This window comes from Equus przewalskii, chromosome 3 (assembly GCF_037783145.1).
Source record: "Equus przewalskii isolate Varuska chromosome 3, EquPr2, whole genome shotgun sequence".
Lineage (NCBI taxonomy): Eukaryota > Metazoa > Chordata > Mammalia > Perissodactyla > Equidae > Equus > Equus przewalskii.
The window spans coordinates 77,287,478-77,305,805 of NC_091833.1; the positions used below are offsets into that span (position 1 = coordinate 77,287,478).

The window sequence follows — 18,328 nt, forward strand, 5'->3', positions numbered from 1 at the left end:
TGCAGTATCCCATCCCCTAGAGCAACCACTTATTAATATTTTGATATATTTACTTTTATTGTATATCAAGTTGTGCAGCTTAGAAATGTAGTCTTAGAATTGATAAGATATCCAGTTGACATTAGTGATGATGAAATTAGGTGAATTTTAGGTAAAAACTTTGGGCAGTCATTATAAAAATGAAATAAGACTGTGCAGAAACATGGGAAAATGTTTAGCATAATGTTAAGTGGAAAAAGATGAATGTAAAATTAATGTGCACATGCAGTATGTTCAATTTTGTGGTATTAAATATGCAAAATAAAACTAGTATTTGTGGGGTAGGATTATGTGTAATTTATTATAATCATCATTATTATCCCTATTATTAGTGTTGTTCTTGTTACTTTAACATTTCTATGTCAAATTTATTTTTGAAACATGGTGCCTGGTTGAATTGTGATGATTCCATGGCTGAGTCACGAGGTGACAGTGTGAACGCTGCTGTCTCCTTGTACCTTGGACCTGGAAGAGACGTGTAAAGAAGAGCAAAGGGGGTACTTGCTTGGTACAGCTTGGTACTTGCATGAAGTGAATGTGTTGGGTTCACTTGAGAATTATATATCCTGAGATTGTCCAGGCATCTATCTTGAGGTGGTGTACATCCTGAGGTTGTTCAGTTCAACGACATCAGTTAGATGTGGTGTCGTGGTGATGTGGGGACAAGCATTCCAATGCAGAAGAGTGTGCGTGAGTGTGCATGTGTGTGTTGGGGGAAAAGAGGGAGAACAAAAGATAGAGGTAGGTGCAAAAGAAAGAGACGAGGGGAATCAAGATCTAAGATAAAAGAGGTTCAAGAGGGAGAGGTTCCTTGGGCTAGAAATTGTAGGAAACATTCAGACAACTACAAATTGTGTATTTTACTTTAAACGATAATTAATGCATCCTCCTCCACAAATATCTATATTCCCTTTGCCACCATTTGTTGATATTTAAATAAGAAGGCATATTTGAGTTGGAGCTTACATGCCATCTCTATTGGCAGTCCTGAGGGATAAGTGGCATGGTGACTTGGCAGGGGGGAATGGGTGGTACATTTGTAAAATCTTTAAAAATGTCCCAGGAAAAATAACTACTTAAACTGCCCGAGGTGCCTGAGGTTTTCCTAAAGAAGCAGCCAGATCATTACGCTGGGGATCCTGCTCTGCCAATGGTAAGTTGACCCTGGCCCAGGATGAATAACAATCTTTGCCAAGTTTCAGTGAATTCCAATAGCAGTCATTTTACTAACTGTGATTTTGAGGGGGCCAGCGGGAGGTGCAGGCTGGTGGAAAGCCTTAGGGAGTTTCAGAAATACTTAAGTGTTGGACTCATTTTAGAGGCATCTCTTCAGATGGAAGAATGAGCTGCCTCTATTTCACAGAATGGCTGCCTGCTGCCAGATCAGGATTTCCCCCATGAAACCTCTCCTAGTGAATAGGTTTGCAATAGCAAGTGACTCAGACATATGGAGCTTCTCCCCAATTAAAAGAAAATCCTTACTTAAAATCAAAAAGACATTTTAATTTTACCTCTTGGGATAAAAGAAAATAATAGCAATAAGTATTTTCCATTTTGCGTAGTTCTATAAACCTTATCTCTAGGAGTTTTATTTTACTTCCAGCTCAGGGAGGGCTGTGGTTTCAGGGTTGCAGAGGGCTTCTTTTGGATGTGGTCGCTGAAGCTGTCTGGAGCTAATGTTTTATTAGAAGTGACATCAAAATGCAGAAAGCAATCCCTGTGAAAAGGAGCAGAAAGTGGTCCGTGCCCTGACGCTCCCAGAAATATAAGAACAGTGAAAAATTTAAGACTCAGAAGCAAAAACAGGAAGGACCAGAAATTCACTTTCAGAAGACTTCCTCCGTAATCCCATCTTCTCTCCGCGTGTTGGTGTAACTAATCCTCGCCATCTGCACAAACAGATCAAGGGGCATGCATCTTTTGCAGTGTTTCTCTGGGAGGCCTCTTCTCTCTCCAGGTTGAGGGGGAGGACTTCGGCACTAATTGATTCCACCTTAGAAGGCAGGATAGATAGTTAATAAGCACAGTTTCCTTAGTACCTTTCAGAAGGATCTGCACGAAGTTACAGAAAAAAAAAAAAAAAGGAGTTGAACTTTGGAGATTTTCTAGCTTATTAAATTTTCCAGCAGTTTAATGATGGATCAAATACATATCAGCAAGTTTAAAACCAACTAATACCAGGTAGAGAGAAGCAACTGGGCTTTTGGGCAATTCAGTGGGGACTGGGGAATGCCGGGAACCGATTTGAATATTCCACCTCACTTTGTGTGACTGAGGTGTTGACAGGGCTAGGATGGGTCTGTGTCACGCTCCGGCTGGGTCCAGAAGAAAGGTAAACATAAGATTCCTAAACCCTCCTCCCCGACCATGCTCTATGAATGCATCAATCTTTTATTTATTGGGCATACAGGATAAAGCAACAGCGGGATCTGTGTTCAAGGAGCTCAAGTGCAATTGGGGAATGGACACATAAAGAACTAACAATACAAGAGCATAATTATTGGAATAATTCAGAGATGTAGGAAGTGGTAAGTACAGCCGCTCTAGAAAACTGTTTAGCGGTATATACTCAAGGAAAACATAAATATATACATATATATGTACCCTATGACTAGCAATCCCACTGCTGGGTATATGCCCAACAGAAATAAGTGCGTGTGTCCACAAAAAGATGCATACAGGAATGTTCATGGCAAGTTTGTTCATAATAGTCCCCAAATATTTATTCACAGAAGAATAGATAAATTGTGATATATTCATAAATTAGAATACTACACAAGAGAGTACATACTGTGGGATTCCATTTATGTAAAATTTAAAAACAGGCAAATTAATCTAGTGTGATAGAGGTTAGAACAGTGGTTACCTTTGGGTGGCAAAGTATTGACGGAGAGGGGGTGCAAGAGAGTTTGCTGAGCTGCTGGAATGTTTGAGATCTTGAGCTGGATGGTGGTTACAGGTTGTCTGCATATATAAAAATTCATCAAGCTGTAGACTTAAGATTTGTGTCCTTTATGTAAGTTATATCACAATTAAATAATTTTATACAATGGTTATGTTAAAACTAAAAGAAAGTGATATGGTACATTGATGAGGGAACCACTGATTTTTCTTGGGAGAATGAGATGCACACAGGAGGGACATTTGACCTACTGTGTTGAAGGAGTTCAGGCCTTCTTGTCCAGGTTTCAAGGATTCCAGAGAGGGAGTTGATTGGAGCCACAAGTAAGGCATGGGGAATGGAGGGAGGCAGAAGTGAGGGCATTCCAGAGGTAGAATGAGAAAGGGTCTCAAGTGACTGAAACTGTGTGTGTGTTCTTCTTTGGGTAACTGATGGAGAAGGTTGGAGGCAGTGTACATTTGGAACCATCTTAAGTCATATGATCAGCTGGCTTGACTTGGTGGCCGTCAAAACTGGCATTTAAGTTACTTAACAGCGCCTGATGCTTGACTTGCCTTCTCCTTTTTGTTCTAAAAATACTATGTCAAAGCACAGACCCCTTATACTGTATCTGTATAAAGTAGATCCTTTTCAGTGCCCTGAAGAGAAGTTTTAAAGTGTTTAATCGTGGTGATATTTATAGATTGATATATTTTGGCATAGTCAACACTTAACTCTCTTCTATTTCTAAACTCAGGTTCATTCTGGAGTGTTGTTAAATTTTGTGAAGAAATGCTAACAAATTTTCCAAGCTGTAGGTACACTATTATACCAAGCCCAGCAGGTTACGTACAGCAACATACATGTTGATAGAAGCACGGGCTAGCTTCTCTTATTGTTGTTATATTTGCTAGGTGGGGCTGTGGTTCATCTTCTCTTTTATGCTCCTTTTGAGTTCTTACAGTTGAGTGCTATGGTGATTTAGGGTGATGTTCACCCAGAGGAGTTTTGGGCCCAAAAAAAACTTGGAGATGAAATGTAGCTCGTCTCCTGCTGGTTTACTGCTGCTTGACAAAACTGTTATCTCTGTTTTCATTTAAAGCCTAATTAATGTGTTTTGAATATGTATTCCTTTTCATTTCCTCAGTATTGACACTGAATGGATGTTAATCTGGCTGTTAGAGAGAGTTATTGGCTTGCAGATACTGTCAGCACTCTACCTACCAGCCCAGGTCCACAGACTGAATTTTGTTTCCTGGTCTGGGTCAAAGTAACTGATATGGCCCCTCCTACTGTGTTTCCTGCTCTGGGGGCAGCGTAAGAATGGCTGACAGAGAGCTTCCTGTTTCCTGTTTGCCTCTAGGAGAGCACAATTCTAAATGGCCCCATTTCTCTGCCTTTGGAAAGGCAATTGTCTTCTGCTCTTAATCAACCCTCATGGGAAGTCACCTGCGATTCTTCGGAGGGCCTAGCCTTCTAGAGATAACACGGTTGTTAAAATTCCTCCCTGTGCTGCTTGTTAGAGGAAAAAACGAAAATGGTAAAATTGCTGATGAATTATAGCTATTGTTACAGCTAATTCGAGGAAGACTTTCTGAAATGAAAATATTATTAACTAATCTTTTGAATAGTTCTGTAGTTTAATTATTTTTAGCATGTAAAAAATTCTGTCTTTAATCTGTAAATCCTTATCATAGAGTTTTGATTTACATTTTTAAAAATAAGAGAAATTATTTTTCTAGGTCAGTCTGTTGAATTTGTGAATTTGAACAGATTAATTTTGTGCCTCGTGAAATGAAGGCAGATTTTTCAGTTAGGTGATTCATTTCGTGAAATGTGTAAGAAGGTGACCAAATTCACATTTGGAGCCAGAAATTTACAGGTGATGTGCCCCTTCCCTGAGATTCCAGGCTCGCCCTACTCTGATTCCATCTGTGTGGTCTCAGTGTTCTTATGCTCGAGGATTCCTTTATTCCTGTGAAATCCATTCACTCACAGCCCTCTGGCCCTGCTTTGCCTTTCTCTAAACTCTAGGACCATGGCTTTCAAAGAGGTTTAGCTGCATCAGATCACCTGGAGGACTCATGACAGCATAGATTGCTGGGCGTCACCAGAATTTCTGGTTAGTAGCTCTGCAATGAGGTCTGAGAGTTTGCATTTCTAACAAATTACTAGGTGATGCTGATGCTTTTGGTTCAGGGAACTACACTTTGAAGACCACTACATTAGACCTTTGCTTGAAACGTCTGTGGTAGACAGAATAACAGCCCTCGAAATATGTCTACATCCTATTCTCTAGAACCTGTGAATATGTTAGCTTACATGGCAAAAAGGGACTTTGCAGCTGTGATCAAATTAAGGATCTTTAGATAGGGAGATGATCCTGGATTATCTGGGTGGGCCCAATGTAGTCACAATGGTCCTTATAAGAGGGGAGCAAGAAGATCAAAGGCAGCAAAAGGAGACGTGATGACAGGAGCAGAGGGTCCAGTGATGCACTTTGAAGACGGAGGAAGAGGCCCCATTCAGGTGGCTTTTAGACGACGGATAAGGCAAGGAAAGAGATTCTCTCCTGGAGTCTTTAGAAAGGACAAAACTCTGTCAAAACACTGATGTTAGCCTTGTAAGACTCATTTCAGACTTCTGACTTCCAGAACTATAAGACAATAAATTGGTGTTGTTTTAAACCACTAGATTTATGGTAATTTGTTATAGCAGCAATAGGAATCTCACACAACATCCTACCCCATATTGCAGTCTACCAAAATCCTATCCACTTTAGCTCAAATGGCAACAGACATCTGCCTCAAACTGCATCTTCATGATGTTTTTACTCAATGATCCTAGTTCAGAATTTTCTATCTTCTTGAGAATTCCTAGAGCATTTATTGTCTTGACCAGTTACATGATTTGAAGGATCTTATTCATTTAAGAGTTTGCTATAGTGCAGACCACAAGCTGAGACTGACAATGAAAAGCTATAATTCCTACTCTTAAGGAGCCCCTAGTATATCAGAGAAGGAAGACATAACATGACCACTTTAATCATATATATCACATATATGAATATATTACATAACTACACTTGATTTATGTGTGTATCACATCTCTAGTATAACATATACTACCTTACAGTATGATCATTTATTTATATGTCTTTCTACACACAGATTGCAAACTTCTGGTGGGAAGAGACAATTTCTTATACTACTAATTTCCTGAAGGTAATATTGGGTCTTCCTTTGACCTATGTTCATTATTTAAAAAAATCTGATAGAAAAATTGCACTTTTCTTATATTAGCATTATGTGAATCATCATTTCAGAAGTACGTTTTATTTAGTAAAGTCTTGCAAAATTTTGGGTCTACAGTGGACGAGGGGAGAGAGATAAAGAGGAATCATTTTTTTTAAACCAACAACTAGCACTTCATCATGAAAAGAGCAATAAACAGGAGTTAAGAAGCCAAAGTTCTTGTTTTGGAACAAATAAGTCTTCAATGAAATGAATGAATCTGATTAGATGATCTCTAAGTTTCTTTCAGACCTAAAGTTCTGTGGTTCTGTAATCTTTTTTTCACAACTCAAAGCACGATGCCGGGCATGTGAGAGGGAGTGGATAAATGAAGTAATCTGAGTGCTATTTTAGAAGTATCAGATCATTTTATATTCCACACATTGCTAAAATATAAACATCTCTGTGTCTGGAACAAACTGGAGTTCTCAGACACAAAGTAAGATGAAAGTTTATACCTAGGATACAATTATTTATTTGAAAATGAATTCAGGTTAGTTAGTGCACTATAACAACTTGGCATATAGGTAACGCCTTTTGTTCTCTATTAACTCAGAAAAATGTCTCAATGTCCTAGACACCTTGCAGTCTGTGGGACAGGCTGTTTAAATAGCACGAGTGAAGTGGAGATTTGGCAATCGGTGAGTCAATTTGACAAAAGTAGGTTGTGGGAGATTATGATTCCCTCTGGGGCAATTCTTCAAAAGTCATCAATCAGGACACTTCTGGTAATGCTGAACTGCAGATCAGATCTTCAAGTGGCAACATTTAGAAATGATGGGTAAAATTTAAAAATATATATCTTTAGAGGCATCTGAGAGTTAACAAGACAGAGATAGGTTGAGGGGCCGAGGTGCTGGAGAGAACAGAAACGCGAAAATGAACCTAACTCTTGTTACCAATTTCTCTCTCCGGGCCTTAGGTGATTCACATGTGGAGGATGAAACATGAAGAGGGTGAGCAGAAAATGTGGCGGAGAGGCTGAGTTTCTACCACTGTTACACAGGTAAAGGAACAGTATTGGGACCCACCACGAAGGAGGGACTCTTGTAAACATTCCAGGCTTTCATTTGAGATCCCAAAAGATTGCATCCAAAACTAAGGATGAAAAAGAAATAGAGAACCCTCACAAAAACCAAAATCATTTCTCATGCCAGCTCAACTCTCGATTGGATTAAGGTGATCTGTTCTTACTCTGAATATCTGTTAGAAACAAAAGCAAATAATCTTTGGAGGACTATAATATCACACAGAGCCTCAAATTAGCTCTATAGTTTTTTATCCTCGATATCTGGCATGCAATAAAAATTTAACAGGCATGCCAGCAGACAAAAGCAAATCATCAAAAATTAAGAAAAAACCCAGACAATAGATATAGATCAACAACATATCCTGATATTTGAGGTAGCAGACACAAAATAATATGTTCAATAGAGTAGATAACAAAGTGGAAGATTTAAGCAGGGAAGTGGAAACCATGAAAGAAAATTAAACAGTAGTTTTACAACTGAAAATTTCAATACTTGAAATTAAGAGTTCAATAGGTAGTTTTGAGAGCACGTTAGATAGAGCAAAGAAGAGGTTAAGAAACTAGAAGACAGATCAGAAGAAAATATCCAGAGTGAAAAATCAAGAGGAGAAAGTATGGAAAATACAAAATCAAATGTAAGAGACAAAGGAACATAATGAAAATATCTAAAACACGTGGGATTGGAGTGCCAGGAGAGGAAAGAGAGAATAGAGCAGAAGCAATATTTAAATAATGATGAGAGTTCCCTGAAACTGATGGACGATATCAAGCCACAAATATAAAAAGTGGTACGAACCCCAAGCAGGATAAACACAAAGATTCACTCTGGAGCCTGAATTATCAGAATTGGTCAATTTGGCAGACTACTACTTTACCCAAGTAAAATATTAAATTTCCACACTATTTTGCAACGAAGACTAGTCACTGATTAGCAAGCAGAAGTTGTTGATTAAGATTTCTAGGAAAATTCCTTAAGAGAAGTAGACACTGTCATGTGCCCTTTGCCCTTGCCCACTATCTCTTTCCTGCTTCTTGGAATGAGGCATGATGACTGAGTTTCAGCAGCTATATTCGTTCATTAGGCCATTGTAATGGTTAATTTTGTGTGACTAGGCTATGCTACCCAGATATTTGGTAGAACGCTAATCTAGATGTTTCTGTGAAGGTATTTTTTTGGTAAGAGTAATATTCAAATCAGTAGACTGAGTAAAGCAGCTTACCCTCTGTAATGTGGGTGGATCTCATCCAATCAGTTAAAGGTCATAAAAGGGAAAAAAATTGATGTCCCTCAAGGAAGAGGGAATTCTGTCTGCAGTCTGTCTTTGGATTTGAGTTGAAACATCAACTCTTCCCTGGGTCTCCAGCCTGCTAGCCTACTCTACAGATTTTGGACTTTCCAGCCATCCCAATCACATGAGGCAATTCCTTAACATCTCTCTCTTTCTCTGTGTGGGTATATACACACACATCCTATTGGTTCTGTTTCTCTGAAGAGCCCTAACTGATACAGCCATGCAAGTCACGTGCAAAGGACGGTGGAGCAGAAAGTTATAAGGAAACTGTCTGTTATCTGTGATACTTCCGTCCAGCTCTAGACTGCCCACCTCCAGACTTCTTTATGTGGGAGACAACTAAACGTGTACATGTTGATGGTTTTTTCACTAGATTTCTTTTTAATAAGTAGCCCAAAATAACAGTAATTAAGAAAATAGAATTTTAAAAATTACCTGAGTCATAGTCAACTTTTCTTTTTACTCACATAATAGCCATGCAGGGCAAAGTCCAAGCCTATTCCGTTTTCTTGACTTGTTTATTAGTCTCTATTTATTTGGAAATATGTGAAAGGATAAGGAACATAAATTTTCTACTATGGCTTATTAATAATGAATGGCCATGAATCAGGTCACCCGAATCTTTCAGGTTTATCTGATCCTACCACGTGATGAGAAATTTCTCCTGATTGATTAAAATTATTTGCTTTATTTAGAGGCTAAATCGAGGCTAGAAATTAAACTGTTGTGTGCTAGACTGTCTTATCTCTGTAGAATCAAAATAATGTTACTGAATATTTTTTTCTTCAATTTGCCTTGTTCCCCTACTGTGGCTGAGTTCTTAATTGTGTCATTTATGACACAATTATTTTCTTGCTTTTAAGGGCATACTTGCTTTTCCTTTAATGATGATATTTCATGAAGTCTGTTGGAATGAATTTATAGATACTTTTGTGACAGGTTTTGTCGCGTTTCTGAGAGAAAATTCCACCACACAAATTGCAATGTGAATAAATGCTGCACCATTGGCCTAAAAGAAGCCATGTTAAGCTTTAGCAAAGTCACAAATAAAGGAGACACTTTGTGACTAATGAGTAATGCACTATTTAAACTAAGTTTTATCAGATGCATCATATCTATGATTGGTACGGCTGGGAAAGGGTTGGTGATTTTTTTTTTTTTAAGGATCAATGGTAATTTTTTTCCCCTAGGCTGACTGTAAAATTTTTAAAGCATTTCTTTGAAAGCAACACATTTTCTAAACCTGGAAGCCTGTTTTACTTTTGTCTTCCATAATCTTAGGAATTAACTGCAATGTTCAAGTTGCAAAACTGAATCGCTCAAAAAAGTGTGAAGGCCAAGAATAGAAAAGATTTTGAAAATCAAACACCAATCTGAAGTTTGGCTTCTCTATTCTCTCTCCATTTGAATCTATTCATTAAAAATTGTCTTCTGTTCTTTTATCTGTGATAAATATCTCTTACAGGCCTTGCAGGCACACAGGCCAAAGGTAATTGGTTGAGTGGGATTTCTCCACTTCCACTGGCTCCGTGGTCTATTTTCTCACTTTTATTTACGTCCTTTTCTACTATAACTTTCAACACTTTCTGTGTTACAATTAACCCACTGGTCTGCAATGCCTTTCCAAAATTTCTCTCTTACTATGTTTTGTTGCTTTATCCTGAAGAAAAGGGTTTTAATATTTTGAAAATAAAACAGAAAGTAGAAGCCATATATTACAGTTAGCAGAAACTGCGTTTAATCTATTATGCCAACTTGTGTTTTCCTTCAATGCTGTACCTTTTATCTTCTTTATTTATTTAAAAAATTTTAACTAAACTTTTTATTTTGAAATAACTGTGGATTCGCATGCAGTTGTAAGAAATAATACTGAGCAATCTTGTGTATTTATTTTTTACCCAGTTTTCCCCAAGGGTAACATCTTGTAAGACTGTGGTACCATATCATAATCAGCACATTGACATTGATACAGTCGAGATACAGAAGATTTCCGTCACCATGAGGACCCTCAAGTTGCCCTTTTACAGCCACAACTGCTTCCCTCCTGCCCCTATTCCCTACTTAGCCCCCGGCAATCACTAATAATTCTACATTTCTATAATTTTGTCTCTTCAAGAATGTTATGTAAATGGAAACATATAGTAGTAAGCTTTTGGGTTTGGCTTTTTCACTCAGCATAATTCTCTGGAGTTGAATATCTTTTCATGTATTTATTTGCCATTTGTATATCTTCTCCAGTGAAGCATCTCTTCATGTGTTTTACTCATTTTCTGATTTCTAATTTAAGCATTTCTGTTTGTTTTTTTACTGTTGGGTTTTGAGAGTTCTTTATATATTCTCATACTAGGCCTTTTTCAGATTTGTGTTTTGCAAACATTTTTTCCTTGTCTGTAGCTTGTCTTTTCATATTCTTGACAGGGTCTTTTACAAAGCAAAGTTGTTTTTTTTTTCCCTTAAGATTGGCCCTGAGCTAACATCTGTTGCCAATCTTCCTTTTTTTTCCTTCTCCCCAAAGCCCCCCAGTACATAGTTGTATATTCTAGTTGTAGGTCCCTCTACTTCTGCTATGTGGACGCCGCCTCAGCGTGGCCTGATGAGCAGTGCTAGGTCCGTGCCCAGGATCTGAACTGGTGAAACCCTGGGCCACCGAAGCAGAGCGTGGGAACTTAACCATCCAGCCACGGGGCCGGCCCGGAAGCAAAGTTTTTGATTTTGATGAAGTCTTATTTATCAATTTTTCCTTTTATGGTTCATGCTTTTGGTGTTGTCTACAAACTCTTTAGGCAGCCTCAGATTCCAAAGATTTCTCCCTTTTTTCCTAAGTTTTATGTTTTACATTTGAGTCTGTGATCCATTTTGAGTTAATTTTTATGTAAGATTTAAGACAGGCCAAGATTTTCTTTTCTTTTCTTTCTTTCTTTCTTTTTTTTTTTTTGTCTATGGATGTCCAATTTATCTAGCATCATTTCTTGAAAAGGTTATCTTTTCTCCATTGGATTGTTTTGCATTTTTGGCAAAAACCAATTGGGCACATTTGTTTAGATCTATGTCTGGGTTCTTTATTCTGTTTAATTGATCTATATGTCTGTCTCTCTCACAATGCTTCAATCTTTATTTCTGTAGCTATATCGTGTCTCGAAATTTTGTAGACTTAACCTCCCACTTTGTTCTTTTTCAAAAGTATTTCAGCTGTTCTTATTCCTTTGCCTTTCCATATAAACTTAAAAGTGATCTTACATCTAAAAACAATCTTGCTGGGATTTTGCTAGGAATTTCATTAGGCCTATATATCAATTTGGGGACAATTGACACCTTGACTATACTTAGTCTTCCAATCCATGAGCATAGTATGTCTTTCTATTTATTTAGACTTTCTTTGATCTCTTTCATCAGTGCTGTGTAGCTTCCGTCATACAAGTTTTATATGTTTTGTTAGATTTATACCTAAGCACTTCATTTTATTTGAGTGATTGTAAATGGAACTCTATTTTTAATTTAAGTCTTCATGTGTTTATTGCCAGTATATAGAAATAGGATTGAGTTTAGTTTGCTTATCTTGTATCCTGTGACCTTGCCGAACCTGAGACAGGGAGAAGGCAGAACCGACAGCTGGTTCTCAGGCAGCAACAGATGCCTCATCCCTCCAGGTAGCCAACCAGTGGCCTGATCATGGGCTTGGCACCCGGCCTGCAGAAGATGGCCACCTGGCCAAGAGGCTAACCAATCCCTAGCTGCCCACTTCATCACTGTATACCAGCACCCCAGACCCCAGCCGGGGCTGGTCAGTTGGTTTCCACCCGATCAGCCTGGCCTGTTCTCCTTCCTGACGTAGATGAGTCTACTTTCTCTCCAATCAGCCTAGCTTTTGTCTCTCAATAAACTTATATAATTTCTGCTGACCTGCTCTTGAATTCTTTCCTGCATGAGGTCAAGAACTCATACTAAGTACCAGGTCTGACCTGGGACTCTGGGCCTGCCTGGTCCGGTATCAAACTCATCTGTTAGATCTGGGAATTTTTTTTTGTAGACTCCTTGGGTTTTTCTACGTTGATAATTACTTCATTTGAAAATAAGAACAGTTTTATTTACTCCTTTATGGTCTGCGTGCCTTTTATTTCCTTTTCTTGTCTTATTGTCTCAGCTAGAACTGCCAACACTATGTTGAATAAGAGTGGTAAGAGTGGACATCCTGCCTTGTTCCTGATTTTAGAAGTAAAGCACTATCTTTCACCATTAAGCATAATGTTAGTTGCAGTTTTTTGGTAGATGCTGTTTATCAAGTTGAAGAAATTCCTCTCTATTTGTAATTTTCTGAGCGTGTTTAACATGAATATATCGAATTTTGTCAAATGCTTTTCTGTATTGATTGATATGATCATGTGATTTTTCTTCCTTAGTCTGTCAATATGATAGATTACATTGTTTGATTTTCAAATATTGAATCTTCATCACTGGAATAAACCCTACATGGACACAATGTATAATTCTTTTTATATATTGATGAATTCTATTTGCTAATATTTTATTAAGGATTTTTACTCATGAAGGATATTGATCTGTAGTTTTCTTTTGTTGTATTGTATTTTTCTTATTTTGATATTAGAGTAATGCTAGCTTCATAAGGTGAATCGGGAATTATTCCTTCTTTTCTATTTGCTGTAAGAGATTGTATAGAACTGGTATTAATTCTTCTTTAAATGTTTGGTAGAACTCTCCAGTGGAAACCCCCTGGGTCTGGAAATTTTTTTTTTTGAGGCTTTTTAAGTTGCCAACTAAATTTCCTTAATAGATACATGGCTGTTCACATTATCTCTTTCATATTGTGTGAGTTGTGGTAGTTTGTGTTTTTCAAGGAATTGACCCATTTTGTCTAAGTTGTTAAATATGTGTGTGGAATTTTTTCTAGTATTCCCTTATTCTCCTTTTAATGTCTGCAGACTCTGTAGTGATAGCCCTTTATCATTTCTGATATTTGTTTTGGGAATTTGTGTGTTTTTTCTTTGTCAGTCTTGCTAAATGTTTGTCAGTTTTATTGATCTTTTCAAAGCAACAGCTCTTTGTTTTGTTGATTTTGTCTGCTGTTTTTTCCGTTTTCAATTTCATTGATTTCTACTCTTATCTTTATTATTTCCTTCCTTCTTCTCAGTCTGCCTTCTTCTCTCCACCTTTTAGAGTCTTTTTATGTTTGTTTTATACACAATGTCTGGGTTTTTAGTTGTCATTAGTGGAGGAATAGGGAAAAGTATGACTACGCCATCTTCCCAGACTGTACATTTTGTTTTTATCTGTGAATAACATCCTTGGATTTTACTCTTGGAGCGTAGGTCGAGTTCAACCATATCCTTTGCTGTGTTAAGGGACAACCTTTGGAAATATAAGATGCGCTGGGAAATAGCTTTTTGTGATGGTTTTTCATTCTTGTCATCATGGATGTTCAGTAAGTAATTATTGCAAGTGGACAAGCCATAGAACTTAGGGCAGGGGGTCCTAATTTAGTGACTATTACAGTAGATCTAAAACCTCCCCTGCACATCAGCAAGGTGGCTGCTGCCATCACGACTTCCCTTAATTAGTTGACTTCTTGGTGGGGAAGGGAAGGAGCAGCAGGCTCAGAGAGCTTGTTGTCAACTTCCCTTCTCCCTCTTTTATCCTTCCCTCTTTCCTTGCTTCAAAATGATCTCAAATCTGGAAAGAGAAAAACATCTTCTCATGATAGTGATAACAAAAATCATGCTTGGCTTTATGGTATTTATCCATGTGTTTCAACAAACAGTTCAGTTGTACTCGTTTAAGGTTTATCATTAGCCCTGGGTCAGTTTGGCTCTGCAATGGTTCTCACTTTTTGGTTACCCTTTATCATTCTGACGTGAAAATCATGTTGATGGGGAAATTGTTTGTGCATGTAATGAGTATAACTTGCATCCTAGGGGCCTTGAAATGCAGTTTACTAAACTAAATACAAAAGACAACAGTCTAAACATAGATTTCTCCATAGTCAAGCTCTTCCTGTGAAGGCTTAAAAAAAAAAACTAGGGAATTGTCACACTTCCCATTGTTATTCGCACGCTTGTTTGGGATCTGATGGTGGCAGCTGCCAGAGGCCTGACATTTCAGCAGAGAGGAGAAGCAGGCAGGAGTTGGAAGTCTCTGGATGTGAATAGCACTTTCAAATTCGCTGTAGCCTTTGGGCTGTCTTGAAAATGTGGTAATGGTTGTAGGATTTGGATAGATGATTCTTGTAGCCAAACAAATTCAATTAGCTAATGATACGTGTGAACACTAGAGAATGTAGAATTAAAATACCACCAAATCCTATAAGTTGCTTTAAACTCTGCTTCTTAAATGGTTTGACATTCAAATCAACAAATATTTATCAAGAAACAACCATCGGGGGCTGGCCTGGAGGCGTCATGGTTAAGTTCATGCACTTCTCTTCAGCAGCCTGGGGTCTGCGGGTTTGGATCCCGCGTGTGGACCTACACACCGCTCATTAGGCCATGCTGTGTTGGTGGCCCACATACAAACAGAGGAAGATTAGCAAGATGTTAGCTCAGGGACAATCTTCCTCAAGCAAAAAGAGGAAGATTGGTAACAGATGTTAGCTCAGGGCCAATCTTCCTCACACACACAAAAGAAACAACCATTTGCCTGGCACTGTACCAGGGACTGTTGGGGATACAAAGGTGAACAAGCTCCAGTCCCTGAATTTAATGAGTAAACCATGTAGAGGGAAAATAAAAATGCATTCAAATAACTGCTGTAGAGTGGACTTGAAATGAGACTTCAGGAAGGAGTTGCCATTTGAACTGAATCTTGAAGGATTGTTGAGTGGCTGCAAGCAGCAGCAATGGACTCTGTCTAACTTAAGAGGAGGAGGGGAAGGAAAGGGGAGAATCTACTGGGGATTGTGGGTTTAGCTCCTGAATTGAAATAAAAACTGAATCTCTAAGGGAACAGGCACCGTGGATTGGTGTATGAGACTGTTGGCATATTTTTGTTCAGAACATGGTCAATAGGAGAGGTCACTTCCAATGCTATTGGGTTGGGTCATTCCTCTCAAGGTACAAATTTCAAGGTGAGAGGGCCTGACAGGTATGATTTGGATCATGTGCCCACCTCTTGGTCAATACAGTGCCAGAGGAGTCATTCCTTAAAGAAAGATCATGGGCTCTAATCTAAGGCCAATGGCTCTGATGTTGGGCAGCACAAACCAACATATGGAGAGAATAGCTGAGTAGGGACATGAAGGTAAGGAAATAAGGAGAGTGTTTGTGCATAGCAAAGATCGAATCTGGTTGGGGCATAAGATGAAGGAGGGGACTAAGTTGGGAGAGATGAGGAAAGAGAGGCAGATTGAAAGTGGGCAATGGAAAGTCTTGGCCACCATGTTTGGAACTGGTGATAGAGTCAATGGCTAGGAGTGGGAGGAGCAGATCTGGTAAGATCTATGCTTCAAGAACAGTTTTATGGAAAAAGGCTTGTGTTGTAAAAACGAAAGACTGGGGGCAGAAAGGTCAAAGAGGAGGTTTCTTAGGTGAAAAGGAGGAGGGAAGGCTTATAATTATGTTATCCTTTACTTACCATTAAACAACAACAATGAATGCTTTCACACGCTTAATTTTTACCCAGTATAGAGGGCAGGGCATGCATTATTTACTCCTTTTAACAGATACATTATCAGAAGCTCAAGGAGCTAAGGGCCTGCTCTAGATGCTGAGATAAGGAGGAGCCAGGGCTCACCCCCAGGTCTTCTGCTGGGGCTCTCTAACATGTGGGACATGGTAGCCAGACTTCGCTTCACTGCACCACAGGCTGCCATCCACTTTTCACCACCAGGATGATGTTCTTTTGAGGTTATGCCCTTGAGTAAATAGCTCCAGGACATCTGAATCTTGGCTTGTGCTTGATGTGCTTATGTGGCCTGAATGGAGTCTCCCCCTTGAGAGAGGATTTTCCAAAGCAGTTTCAAAAATAATCCATGGTCGTATTGAACCTGTGCTCAGCAGCTAAGTGTAGGGCCGATGATAGCTAGGAGGAAACAGAACAGTGGAGCAGTTAAGAACATTAGGCTGTGGAGAGGCACGTAGCCTAGGTTAAAATCTCTGCTCTGCCTCTTACCGGCTGTATGCCCTTGGTCAAGATACTTGACTCTCAAAAAAAAAAAGAAAGATGCTTGACTCTCTAAAGCTCAGTTTCTTCATCTGTAAAATGGAGATGGAAAGGGATCTATCTTACGGAGATGTGAGGATTAGAAGAGATAATGCTTGTAGAGACTTTGAGAGAGTATCTGGAACATTGTAAGGGCTTCATAATGCTGCTATTATAGTTATTGTTGTTATTATCTTAATTAAAATATGGCAGAAGTGTTCCAGTTTTGTGACATTTGAGCTTCGGTGCCATCTAGTGGCCAGGACATTGCAGAATGGCTATGGGTCTAGGTGTGACACCCACAGGTGCCAAAAGGGCCTGTTATTCTGTAGCTGAATGAATTGCTGCTAACTGATTTCAAAGGTGAGCCTTGGGCATGCAGACTAGGACCAGGAATATTGTGTGATCTCATTACTGCCCTGAGCTGCATAAAGAGGATAACTCCATCTTTACAGACAGAAAAGGAAGTCAGACCATGGAGCCTCTGGTGCCTTCTCTTCCTTGGACTGGCCACACAAAGGAACTCTTTGTGTTTCCAATAGGTGTAGCAGCCTCTGGAGCAATGCAGACTACAGACTGACTTGCTGGTGTAGTGGGTAAGAATGCAATCATGGCGGTCACATGGTTTATGACTCATCAGTGGAATGACCTCAGTTACTTTCCTCTTTAAGCCCCTGGGAGTGTGGAGAGCAATAGTACCTACTTCCCAAGGTTTCATGAGCATGCACATATGTGCCTAGCATAAGGCCTGATGCACAGAAGGTGCTCAGTAAACATTAGCCATACTTCGTTTTCACTTTTGCGTAGATTCTTGTGTTAAAGGAGGGCCTTTCATTCATTCATTCAATCATTCCATCATTAAATTGGTATCTTTTGAGGACATAGTGTGTGCCAGGAACTGAGCTAGATGAAGCCACACATAACAGATGCAGCACCTGTGTGATGGGCATTAAGCAAGCGACTCCCAGGGGAGCTGTGTATCCTTGAGCTTGTGTTGTTAGATTGAACAAAGGATCTTCTATGGAGCATCATTCACATCATAGACATCATAGATTTGTACAAATTTACATGACATTTTAAAAATAGATGGGAGCTGGTGCCAGCCCCGTGGCTGAGCGGTTAAGTTTGCGCACTCTGCTTCAGCGGCACAGGGTTTTGCCTGTTCGGATCCTGGGCGTGGACATGGAACCGCTCATCAAGCCATGCTGAGGCAGCGTCCCACATAGCACAACCAGGACCTACAACTAGAATATACAACTATGTACCAGGGGGCTTTGGGGAGGAGAAGAAGGAAAAAAAGAAAAACAGATGGGAGTTAAGTTCCTTGTTCTTAAAAAAAAACTATATTACAATGATTTTTCAGAAGATGGGAGGAAACAGCTTTGAAGAAGTGCCTAAAAGGCCTGTGCAGGCTGGGAGTGGACCTGCTGATTCCATTAGTGTGTATTTAGATTCATTCAGTGTTACAGCTCCGGTGGGTCAGGTGGCCACTTTCGCTTTGTTAAGGGGCTAAAGAGCGTAATATTTATTTTTTACTTGTCTATATCATCAGTCTAATCCTCCTCCTTCTCCTCCTCCATCTTTCCTAATTAGCCTTGTGTTCCTGAATATTTTCTGACTTCAATCCACAGGAATTCAGCAAGCT

At 39.2% G+C, this 18,328-nt stretch overlaps 1 long non-coding RNA gene across 4 annotated transcripts in view; it reads left to right on the forward strand.

Moving 5' to 3' along the window:
- The window catches only part of LOC139082580 (uncharacterized), a 140,543-nt gene that overhangs the window by 81,576 nt on the left and 40,639 nt on the right, over nucleotides 1–18,328 (forward strand). For 3 of the 4 annotated variants that reach the window (XR_011538737.1, XR_011538736.1, XR_011538734.1), the window contains 3 exons: nucleotides 2,450–2,567; nucleotides 6,091–6,144; nucleotides 7,136–7,219. This is a non-coding gene — a long non-coding RNA (uncharacterized lncRNA). Of the gene's footprint in view, nucleotides 1–1,102; nucleotides 1,193–2,449; nucleotides 2,568–6,090; nucleotides 6,145–7,135; nucleotides 7,220–18,328 lie in introns of all 4 variants that reach the window. The other variant, XR_011538733.1, reaches the window with a different exon arrangement.